General features: G+C 36.6%; 1 long non-coding RNA gene across 1 annotated transcript; it reads right to left on the bottom strand.

Moving 5' to 3' along the window:
* Positions 1–6489: 6489 nt before the first annotated feature.
* Positions 6490–6961, bottom strand: LOC149547969 (uncharacterized). The gene is made up of 2 exons (XR_016354437.1): positions 6894–6961; positions 6490–6807 (listed from the first exon to the last, which is right to left on the bottom strand). It is a non-coding gene; the product is annotated as an uncharacterized LOC149547969 (long non-coding RNA).
* Positions 6962–13619: the final 6658 nt, after the last annotated feature.

Raw genomic sequence — 13619 nt, 5'->3', positions numbered from 1 at the left:
CTTAAGACATGACTCAAATGCAAGGATTCTTCTATTTTTTTGGTCTCATGATCAACTTTACAATGGTTTTTACAAAACCCTCCTTTCTAGCCCCTTTACCCTAGGGCTTTCTAGAACTCTTACTTTGCAACGTCTCTAGAACCCCAAAATGGTTCAAACACCTTCACTTTGGTTATATTAGATGACTTCAAACATAAAATGCAACTCTTGTTTGGAGAAAACACTAAATCCACCTTGGGAGCAATCACATACCCCTTTTTATGCACTCAAATTTTAGGGAAAACTATGCAAATACTTCTTAAATGGTTTCAACACTCAACTTTTCAGATGGAAATGGTTATTATAGACTCAAACCAACAAGAAAAATCCCAAACTTGAGGTTTCTCAACACTCAACAATCAAATTTCAAAACTGTTACCAACACTTACTACTAGGACAATTTCTAGTTTTAATGGTCAAACTCCCAAACCATACAAATGACCCCCCGTTGTTTTTGCATTTTTAAACACTCTTTTTGGATACCTACAATAACCTCTCTCACTTTTTGGAGATCACACTCTGTTTTCATTTTACGATGCCATCTCGGGTGATGCTGAAACTTGCAATGTCGGCTAGTACAAAATTGCCAACTGCCAAATCTCTCTCACCTTTCCTCGTGGGATCGAACTGTCTACTCCATTAGCTCCGCATGGTTAGGTAAACCCTATCCCCAACCTCATCCTATCCCCTTCAGTGATCGAACATTCTCAGGCACGCCAATCCAGAATGTCCCCAAGGGTCACTAAATGCCATAGGGCTGCGATCTTTGACGGGGCATATCTCGGAGCTCGTGTGAGGTATGGATGTGATTCTAGTTCCTACAGGACTGTGCTACAGAGACCTACAATAACCTCTCTCACTTTTTGGAGATCACACTCCATTTTTTTTTACAACACCATCTCGGGTGACGTTGAAACTTGTAGTGTGGGCCAGTACAAAGTTGCCAACTGCCAAATCTCTCTCACCTTTCGTCGTGGGATCGAACTATCTTCTCTATTAGCTCTGGGTGGCTGGGTAAACCCTATCCCCAACCTCGTCCTATCCCCTTCAGTGCTCAAACGTTCTCAGGCATGCCAATCCGGAATGTCCCCAAGGGTCACTAAATGCCATAGGGCAGCGATCTTTGACGGGGCATATCTCGGAGCTCGTGCAAGGTATGGATGTGATTCTAGTTCCTATAGGACCATGTTGCAGAGACCTACAATAAAATCTCTCACTTTATTGAGATCACACTCCATTTTTGTTTTACAATGCCATCTCGGGTGATGCTGAAACTTGCAGTGTAGGCCAGTACAAAGTTGCCAACTACCAAATCTCTCTCACCTTTCGTCGTGGGATCGAACTATCTACTCTGTTAGCTTCAAGTGGCCAATTAAACCCTATCCCCAACCTCATCCTATCCCCTTCAGTGCTCGAACATTCTCAAGCATGCCAATCCGGAATGTCCCCAAGGGTCACTAAATGCCATAGGGCTGCGATCTTTGACGGGGCATATCTCAGAGCTCGTGTGAGGTATGGATGCGATTCTAGTTCCTACTAGACCATGTTGTGGAGACCTACAATAACCTCTCTCGCTTTTTGGATATCACATTCTGTTTTCATTCTACAATGCCATCTCGGGTGATGCTGAAACTTGTAGTGTGGGCCAGTACAAAGTTGCCAACTGCCAAATCTCTCTCATCTTTCATCGTGGGATCAAACTGTCTACTCCATTAGCTCCGGGTGGCCGGGTAAACCCTATCCCCAACCTCTTCCTGTCCCCTTCCGCGCTTGAACGTTCTCAGGCACACTGAACCAGAATGTCCCTAAGGGTCACTAAATGCCATAGGGCTGCGATCTTTGATGGGGCATATCTCGAAGCTTGTGTGAGGTATGGATGCGATTCTAGTTCCTATAGGACCGTGTTGTAGAGACCTACAATAACCTCTCTCACTTTTTGGAGATCACATTCTGTTTTCATTTTACAATTCCATCTTGGGTGATGCTGAAACTTGTAGTGTTGGCTAGTACAAAGTTGCTAACTGCCAAATCTCTCTCACCTTTCCTCGTGGGATCAAACTGTCTACTCCATTAGCTCCGGTGGCCAAGTAAACCCTATCCCCAACCTCTTCCTGTCCCCTTCAGTGCTCAAATGTTCTCAGGCACACTAAACCAGAATGTCCCTAAGGGTCACTAAATGCCATAGGGTTGCGATCTTTGATGGGGCATATCTTGAAGCTCGTGCAAGGTATGGATGCGATTCTAGTTCCTATAGGACCATGTTGTAGAGACCTACAATAACCTCTCTCTCTTTTTGGAGATCACATTCCGTTTTCATTTTAAAATGCCATCTTGGGTGATGCTGAAACTTGTAGTGTTGGCCAGTACAAAGTTGCCAACTGCCAAATCTCTCTCACCTTTCCTCGTGGGATCAAACTGTCTAGTCCATTAGCTCCGGGTGGCCGGGTAAACCCTATCCCCAACCTCTTCCTATCCCCTTTAGTTCTCGAACGTTCTCAGGCACACTAAACCAGAATGTCCCTAAGGGTCACTAAATGCCATAGGGCTGCAATCTTTGATGGGGCATATCTCAAAGCTCATGCGAGGTATGGATATGATTCCAGTTCTTATAGGATCGTGTTGCAGAGAGCTACAATAACCTCTCTCACTTTTTGGAGATCACATTCTATTTTCATTTTAAAACGCCATCTTGGGTGATGTTGAAACTTGTAGTGTTGGCCAGTACAAAGTTGCCAACTGCCAAATCTCTCTCACCTTTCCTCGTGGGATCAAATTGTCTACTCTGTTAGCTCCGCGTGGTCGGGTAAACCTTATCCCCAATCTCATCCTATCCCCTTCAGTGTTCGAACGTTCTCAGGCACGCCAATCCAAAATGTCCCCAAGGGTCACTAAATGCCATAGGGCTGTGATCTTTGACGGGGCATATCTCAGAGCTCATGCGAGGTATGGATGCAATTCTAGTTACTATAGGACCGTGTTGCGGAGACCTACAATAACCTCTCTCAATTTTTGGAGATCCCACTCCATTTTTGTTTTACAATGCCATCTTGGATGATGCTAAAACTTGCAGTGTGGGCCAGTACAAAGTTGCCAACTGCCAAATCTCTCTCACCTTTCGTTGTGGGATCGAACTGTCTACTCCGTTAGCTCTGAGTGGCCGAGTAAACCCTATCCCCAACCTTTTCCTATCCCCTTTAGTGCTCAAACGTTCTTAGGCACGCCAATCCGAAATGTCCCCAAGGGTCACTAAATGCCATAGGGTTGCGATCTTTGATGGGGCATATCTCAAAGCTTGTGGGAGGTATGGATGCAATTCTAGTTCCTATAGGACCATGTTGCAGAGACCTACAATAACCTCTCTCACTTTTTGGAAATCACATTCTGTTTTCATTTTACAATGCCATCTTGGGTGATGCTGAAACTTGCAATGTCGGCTAGTACAAAGTTGCCAACTGCCAAATCTCTCTCATCTTTCATCATGGGATCAAACTGTCTGCTCCATTAGCTCCGAGTGGCTGGGTAAACTCTATCCCCAACCTCTTCCTATCCCCTTTAGTTCTCGAACGTTCTCAGGAACGCTGAACTAGAATGTCCCTAAGGGTCACTAAATGCCATAAGGCTGTGATCTTTGATGGGGCATATCTCGAAGCTCGTACGAGGTATGGATGCAATTCTAGTTCCTATAGGACCATGTTGTAGAGACCTACAATAACCTCTCTCACTTTTTGGAGATCGCATTCCATTTTCATTCTACAATGCCATCTCAGGTGATGGTGAAACTTGCAGTGTTGGCCAGTACAAAGTTGCCAACTGCCAAATCTCTCTCATCTTTTGTCGTGGGATCAAACTGTCTACTCCATTAGCTCTGGGTGGTCGGGTAAACCCTATCCCCAACCTTGTCTTGTCCCCTTCAGTGCTCGAACATTCTCAAGTACACCGAACCAGAATGTCCCTAAGGGTCACTAAATGCCACAGGGCTACGATCTTTGATGGGGCATATCTCGGAGCATGTGTGAGATATGGATGAGATTCCAATTCCTAAAGGACTATGTTGTAGAGACCTACAATAACCTCTCTCTCTTTTTGGAGATCACATTCCATTTTTATTCTACAATGCCATCTTGGGTGATGCTGAAACTTGTAGTGTTGGCCAGTACAAAGTTGCCAACTACCAAATCTCTCTCATCTTTCGTTGTGGGATCAAACTATCTACTCCATTAGCTCCGGGTAGCCAGGTAAACCCTATCCCCAACCTCTTCCTATCCCCTTTAGTGCTCAAATGTTCTCAGGCACGCTGAACCAGAATGTCCCTAAGGGTCACTAAATGCCACAGGGTTGCGATCTTTGACGGGGCATATCTATGGGTTGTCAATACTTTGACTATACTTTAAGTCAATGATTATCAATATGTGAAAAAATGGAACTCATTGTATTTTGAAGTACTGAGAAGATGGCCTTGCCCTTCCCCAGGAGTTTCAGAAATGGGAGACATTATGTAAGAGAGTGAAAATGTTACTATCCCTTCAATGCACATGACGCAATTGGAAATGCAAATTTTGATGGTAATCATTTTGTGATAAGGGAGAGACTAGGGATGATCATTATTACTATCTCTTTAGTAGTGGAATTTTTTTTTCTCTTGAATTTGGTGGTGGGGGATCAGTGGTAAGACTCCTTGAATATTCCTTCTTATGATGTTAGTGACAAGTGTTGCTCTTTGAAAACACTTGTACAATATTTTTTAAATTATTAGATAAAAACAAAGAATTATAAGTATTAAACATGATTAGCCTTTAGTTCCTAGAAGATCTTTATTTCCCCATCAATGCATTTAGAAAGTTAAGTTTTAAGAAGATCATAAATAGAAAAAATTAGAGAAGCGATTTAAACATTTATATTGATTGGAAACATGTGAGTCTTGAGTTTCCTCTACCTTTTAAAGAACGTTCCTTAGCTAGAAGACCTAATTCCACATTCCATAAGACTGTCATTAGGCTAAAGATTTAGGAAACCAATTGCTCTAAGATAAAGCTTCCTGGTCAATAATAATCTAGCCTATTGAGGTACATAATACTTCTCAATTAAACTTGTGTTAATTCAGTATTAATTTTGTAATTAACTACAATTTCAGTATCTGTGTACAGGGGGTGACTGAGAAAACTATTTGAGGTCCAATTTGAAAATATATTTGTAAGGATCTCGACCAAGGTTCACAACTTTGATGATTAATACATTCATTCAGGCCAGAACCTCGCTACAAAAAAATAATATATAAAAAAGGTAGTGAATAACATCATGTCTAGACCCAAATCAACCAATGAAAGTCAAATTAGCATAATGTGGAACAACAATATATGCATTGAGTGGGTTGTCATAAAAAAACTTCATAATAAAATTCATGTCTAGAATTAAAAGACCTTAAAGAACATTTATGCTTGTAACACAAATGGCCATTCAAAACTGAATATGATTACAATATGTGAAATAGCATTACAAGAACTTGTAATGCTCTTGTGAACATCATTTTAATTCTTGTAAGAATCCCTAAGATGCTTGTTATACTCAAAATTTTATTGAAATTGAATTAATTTTTATCCCGTCGATTAGTTGGCTTAGGGTGATATATGCTTCTTGGATGGAATAATGAGTTCGTGATTAACTCTGTATTAAGATTCATAGCATCTTCTAGTTATTTGCAAAGGAAATTTATAAATTACTTGCTAATGTCATATGGCTTACTTGAGAAAGATGTTTGTGTTCTTATTGATGGGTACTAATGACTATCCACATTTAGTTCTTCAATATCCTATTTGACAAGCTTTCCATAGACATTTCTTTGCCATACTAAGTATTTTTGAAAACATATTTGAGTAGAAGGACTACAGTAGATACTACATGATGTTTTAACAAATAAAGTAATGGGTTAAAGACTATTATTTCCAAGGTACTATGTCATAGTATTTTAATTGTAATGATCTTAGACTAATGATATTCTTGAAGGTAACTTCGACATGCAGCAAGAAAGACAACCTACAGCCAAGGCTATATTGTGCCTACAACCAAAGCCATAAATGCTCATAGCCAAAGCCACTAGTGCACATAGCCAAAGCCGTGGATGCTTATAGCCAAAGTTACAAGTGTTCGTAGCCAAAGCCATGAGTATATGAAGTTGATGATCACAATTGTTTACAACTATTCACCATAAACAGCTTCTTTGCAATTTTTGAGAAATACTAATAAAGCAAAAAAGAACATCTACTAGTTGGTAGACATAATGGCAACTCTCTAGCAATTGAATTTAATTTCATACATGCACATATCTAATTTAATGCCATACACGAACATATCTAATTTAACGTCATACATGAACAAACATATAACATAAAATGATAACCAATAATGTCATATACATTAACACAAACACATAATATATTATGATAACCAATAATGTCGTATATGAACAAACATATCATATATTAACCAATAATGTCATACATCAAATATGTCATACATCAAATATAGAATGTCATATGTACATCAAATGTGTATCGAATATGTCTCTCAGATGCCTATATATATACATGGGGAAGGAAACAAGTCTCTATATATATGTATCAAATATCTCAACTACATCTTTTCCTTCCCACGAGGGGAAGGAAACAAGTCTCTCGACGTCCTCTGCCGTCGTGTGGAGGGAGACAGTGGAGATGACGGGGCCCTCTTGACACGCTCACTTGACCTCTTGTTGAGGCTCTTCTCCAGGTCCAACTGATACAAAGATAGTAGATATGAATCAATATTTATTATACGTTGAAATCAAATATATGTACTCACAAAATCAATTATTTTCTTACCGCCAACAAATAGTCACTCTGTAAGTCCACCTCAAATGCTCGTGGACGATCAGGCGTGACAAGACCCTACAACAATTCAATAAATATAATCACTTATAAATAACATTAGAAATTTTTAGATTAACTATTATAAACAACAACTAAAATGAAGAAAATTCTTTCATACCTCCGTCAGTGGCTGTGAGCTAGCCACAGTTGCAGCCACTCCCCTATCAACAGACTGTCGTAGATGAGGAGGTGTGTCTGACATCATGAGCTGCATGTCATACAATACATGTTATATCTAACATGAAACATGGAATAAATATAATCAAATGAATTAAATTAACATGAAACAACTGTACCTATGTGAAGCTCGTATGATGTCTCTGCTCTGCGTCTGTGGTAAAGGTTGAGGGTCCTGTGGAGAACTGATGCACATGCATTTTTTTTTGGTCAATCCTTAATATGATTACATAATAAATATATGTATTAATTAAAATTATTAAATTGATACATACCTCAGGACTCGTCGAAGGGACAAAAAATGGGCCTGGAGGATCGCTACTAGGCCCAGGAACACTTTGACCCTAAATTTTGAACAATGTCAATAAATCCTAATTAATTAATCATTCAATATACGTATGAAATGTGATCAAATTAATAATTTACCTATGTGTCAATGCCAAATGTCTCGTTTAGGAACAGATCGGTGACAAGCCCATCATCTGCACCATCTCTGACATGAGTGCCAAATGTGCATAGGGATCCGCATGAAGTGCACATGTGACCACGACGTATAGAAGGCTCCCCCTCAACTAATGGGCTCGTGGAATGGATGAGGGTCTATGTCAAAGAATTAATGGTCCCTAGAGTGCTGGCCTCTACATGTTCCTTCACAACTGAAGGAATAATCACATGCTCACATTGTGGATGGACCACGGGTGCCCTAACTACATTAGGGTCACGACATGCTTCGGGCCTCTCAAATGATGACCCCCCACCTCTACCCTGGGAGTCTAACATATCAAAATAATTGGGGATCTCCACAAGGACAAACTCACAATATAATTTCTTCAAAAAATACATGGGGACCTCGTGATTGTTGCAAAGAGGGGCATCAAAAACCATCCACCATCTATCCCAAAAATTATTTCTAATAGCATCATGTATGCACCAATGGATGGGGAATCATTTAGTACCCTCTCTAATAGTATTTTGCTCACCGGGTTTTCTAAATAATGCACATATACTACCTTTCGGTATTTCCTTTTTTCTAACATCTTCATATGACAATTTATTTGCATAAAATCATTTTTGTTCATCCCTCTTAGCCCGTCAAATATCTAACTGACCACTAACTGAGGCTATCTGAGTGTTAATGGATTCAAGGGATGATGCCAATTGAGCCCTCATTGGATTGGTTTGTTTGGATTCTTTCAACCGAGCAATGATTCCTTCTAATTGAGTTTTGCCTCTCTCTATTTCATTTCTTATATTTTCTTGTGTGCCTGGTGGAGGTCTTGCAATTGGTTCGGGTTGTGGAATTTGTTCTTCTTCTTGAGGAGGGTTTTGGTTTTGGGGTTCTTGAGGGTTTTGATGTTCTTGTGGATTTTCTGGTTGATTATGAACATTTCCTGATAAAAAATCAATTGAAATTCAAATAAATAAACAAATCTAAATGAAATTTGTAAAAACCCTACAAAAGAATATAAAAAACTTACAAAACAATATGAAAAATATATCAAACAATGCAAAGTTAGGTTCATATCACTTACGGCGTCGTGGTGGGTGTGCTTGTGGTCTTGGATTTCGTCGACGAGGAGGCATTTTGGCAAATGGTGGTGCAAATGTTGAGTTTTCAACTCGCGTACACGCTGCTCGTTGTAGGAGTAGAAGAAAATGCTAATGAAAATGATGGGCTGCGGGTTTGCAGCCCATCATATATACTTCTTTTTTTTTTTAAAGCGCGCACGCGCTATAGTGCATACGCGCTTTTTAAAATAGGAAAATAAAATTTCCTTGTCACCTTTTTGGCACCACAACTCGGTGCATATGCCCATATATATATATATATATATATATATATATATATATATATATATATATATATATATATATATATATATATATATATATATATATATATATATATATATATATATATATATATATATATATATATATATATATATATATATATATATATATATATACATACATACATACATATATATATATACATATACATATATACACACACACATATATATTCATTGAGGCTCTGAATATAAAATCGCAGTAGGAAAAACATTTATATAAATCCGAATTGGTTTGGAAGAAATGTTTTATGAAAAATGTTTTTAAATATATATATATATATATATATATATATATATATATATATATATATATGGGAGGAGCGGAATGTAATTACCCCTACCCTCACCTTTTATGCTGGCCACATCTCATGGTACCGTGCGCGGACAGTCTCCATTTATACTATCGCACCGCGATGATAGACCCGCACAGTACCCAATCACAACGCGACCTTTAATTAAAAAGGACTCCGATAGTCGCAAATGGTGTCGCATGACCCTTCTTTAAAGTGTTGACAATGACATGAATCACTTTAAAAACTTTAAAATCCCCTTCTTGTTTTTAATAGCGTAGAGTGTTATGAATCATACTTTGTAATTTGAATGTTAATAATTTTGTATATATATAAATTAATTATTATATTTTATATATATATATGTACATGTACATGTACATATATATGTACATATGTACATGTACATATATATATATGTGTACATATGTACATGTACATATACATATATATGTATATATATGTACATGTATATATGTTATATAAATATATATATATGTACATATATATATGTATACATATATATATATATATATGTATGTATGTATATATAATATTATATAAATGAAATTTTTAATATTCAAGCTAATTAAATTTTAGATAATTAATATAGTTTTATATTTAATAAATGTTATTAAATATATATATATATATATATATGGTAATGAGTTATGATTGATTATGAATTATTAATTAATAATAATTTGTTGATGTAGATTAAATGGAAAGAGATATTAATATGAATGTTTATTTGATATGGTTGATTAAATGAACGATGAATATGATTCAAATATTAATCATTATAATTAAATATTGGAATTGAAATTACTATTTATTAATAATTGTTAAGATTAACAAATTATTAATAAATGATAGTATAGTTAGTTTTATATAATTAACCCAATTAAATTCAATTTAATTGAGATTGGTTAATAATTGAAGTATAGTAATAAGCCATAGAACAATTTAAATAATTGGGATTTAGTTGAGATCGAATTAGCGGGGAAGAATATATTGGAAATGAATTCATGTTATCTTGATAAATTAAATCAATGAGAGATCATTAATTCAAATATTTACCCCTAGTTGATTTCTAGAAAGGTTGATGGGGTTAAACTTTACTTGAATTGACAAGCATTATCTGATATTATATAGTTAACTGTTGATTACTGAGAAGTTAATATGGAAATTATATAGTTATTAATTAATTTAATTAATTGCAAATTAATTAAATTAAATTGATAATTAAGGGGGGAATGTTTTTATTTGACATGGTTATCAATGATTATCAATACTATCAATGTTAGCCTGGAAATGACAAATTAGTTAATTGAAAATTGATAAGTTTATTCTAACAATTTGAATAATGGAAGTTGTTCTTGGAATCAACGGGTTTTATTTAATTGTTAGTAACACTAGTTGTTGTAAACTAGTGCGAGTGATATTATTAAAAGTCAAAGGAAATGAGTTCAATGGTTTAAATAAGTAAATAATTATCTTCTGATTATTTTAGAATAATGGAAGGATAATGTTATCGAGGGAACAAACGGGTTGACTTGTAGGTCAAATGATAAATCTTACATACTTGTAGTATACATGCAAACAAAAAGCTGAAACCTCCACACTTAATTCAACTATGTAATTTTAGCAAACCCAAACATGTGCTTGCATTGTGTTTTCTCTATACTTCTTGTTTTGGGTTTTTGGGTTGACTAGTGTTGACCAGTTATAGGATGTCTACCAGAGGCTCAGGGGTTATGATTGTGATGTCATGATGATGTCTTTTGATCTCAATTCTTTATAAACCCAACCATGGTAATGTGATGGTATGCTCTATGAGATGTTTGTATTTACTGATTGTTATTGCTCATTAGTCTTCTTGGGTGAAGCTGAGTTATATGTATCTAAGACACTTGACTTAACCATTTTTGAGTCATCGATTAGTTATCCTTGGATTACTTTCTAGTCGCCATGATGGGACTGAAATGTTAATTTATTTCTTGATGATGTCATGTTGTGACATGTTTTGACTCAACCATTTTGGAGTCTTCGATCAGTATGATTTTGAGATATATTTTGGTTATTGAGAACTAATGGATACTTTTGATTATCAATGATGGATGCTTTTCATGTGCTCATGGAGATTTGATGCTCTTATTATGGATTATTCTTTTGGTATTTCTTTCCAGTCGCTTGTATAGGACTGTGGTGATTTTGTGATTTATGATTCCATGAGCTTAGGGTAGGTTATCTACTTGTAGTGTCGGGAAGTGGCTTGCACTAGGGGCTGGGGCCCTAAGTGGCTGCTAGGGTAACTCATTGTAAGTTATTTTAATAAGTGATAACATTTACACTAATTGGGGATTAAATGAACCTAATAAGATAATTGTTTGTTCTCGCCCATGCCTTGAGTGCTTGTACAAACTAGGATGGGAGTAGAGAGAATGCTTGGTTGTGATCTTGCATTTCATAGTATGCCTCGTCTGTATGAGAGGATACTAGTGGCCACACGGGGATCACTAGGGGGCTAGGGTCTATTGAGAGACTACCAGGGTAACTCTACCATGATTCGTGCAATGACACTTTCACACTTGCAGAGTAGGTTCCCTACATGTCTTTATGGTGCCTCTAGGATTAGATGTCGGTTTGTGATTGGAACCTTTGAGTTAGTAAACTTTTAGGATTCCTGGACTTAGAGAGTATTTATGCTATGTGATTTTGATAGCCTGTTTGGGACTTGAGATTATCTCCTCAGTGCGGTGGGAGTGGGCCATTTAGGTTCCACGTGATCGGGTGGTAGTGTTTTTCCACTCTTCCATTTGAGATCTTTCTAAGACACCGTGGCTGATGCATTCTTTGCTGGCATCTATCTTCATGGATTATGATGGTGGACATGTATCCTTACATTGATGCTTTGCATATGTTAGATGATGTTATCTTATGCTTTACTGTGCATGTTGGATTATTTTCTACATATGATGTAGTATATTTTTAGGAGTGACATTCCTACTATGTTAATACCGATGATCTCTTAGGTGATTTGGAATGTTATGCACAGAGGGATGGCTAGGATCCATGATGGTCTAATGATGCTATTTATGGTTGGGAGGAACCATGCACTTAGTTAATTATGTTTGATGATTTATGGTTATGATGATGTATCATGTATGGTTTGTGGTTTCATTTATGTTATTGCATCATGGATTAGAGTTAGTATGATGATGTAGTTTATCTACACAAATGTATATTATTTTAAGCCTTTCATACCCTATGTCATGTATAGTGGATGATTGAGCATTTCAAATTTAATTGCCAAGAGGCATTGGGAACAAATGTGTAATATGGACATTGGACTTTCTATTTATTCTTTCATGTGGATGTGGTAGTGGTTAGACTTAGTATTAATTGAATTAAATGTGACTCAACGTCTAGGGATCGATGAAGAATGTAACCTGTTATGTTATGTTATGTTTACTTTCAGATGAATAATGTTATTGCTTTCACTACTATGTTATGAATGGTTTTACTTTCATGTTTCAAAAAAAAAAAAATGTTACTAAACTTAGTGAAACTTTAGGTTAATTCTTTGGATCCTTTGGTGGGGCATTACAAAAACATTCATAACACTTTGACACAAGATATGGTAACCCATAAACCTTCCAATTATAAAGTAAAACTAGGGTGGGGATGATACCCACAAGCTGTAGTATTGCATTATAAAGTTAACTTGTTAAGGCTTACAATTGACCACTTCTAGTGATATGCCCTGTTTGGAGCAATAAGGACTATGAGGTCCACCTTGTTAAAGAATTTACAAACATACAATGAAGTATGCACTCAATTAAGAGATTTATCAAAAGAATGTTAAGTCTACCCTATTAATGGATTTGATTGATGCACCTGTTAGGATGAATCAGTGGCTGATCTCTAATTTTTCAAATGAGATTCCTTGTATTACAATGATCACCTAACTATGATAGATAAATCTCTATTATCCCTTACACTACTTCTAGCCTTCTTCAATTTGCACTCATGCACATCATAGTACACTTTTTACACATACTTTGATATGATACAATACATTACATATATACCAATCCAACTCATTACCTTTTGGAGTCGGCTACAATACCAAATTCATCGTAATTCACAAAGTTGGATCAACTACTATAACTCAGGTTCTGAAGACAAACTTGATGATGTTTTGATACATGAAAAACACTATCAATTCTTGGAAAACTCTGGCACTTGGTTGAAGTTGAAGCTTAGTCCATACTAATCACTCTTTAAGTATCTCAAACTCGATTAGCACTGTGTGACTCAGTGAACACCAAAAAACTCAGTAGCTATTGAAT

This window comes from Cupressus sempervirens, chromosome 7, assembly GCF_028749045.1.
Source record: "Cupressus sempervirens isolate cs-2001-9-10 chromosome 7, ASM2874904v1, whole genome shotgun sequence".
NCBI classification, from domain to species: Eukaryota; Viridiplantae; Streptophyta; class Pinopsida; order Cupressales; family Cupressaceae; genus Cupressus; species Cupressus sempervirens.
The sequence above is the reverse complement of the archived record's forward strand: the minus strand, read 5'-3'. Positions and strand labels throughout refer to the sequence as shown.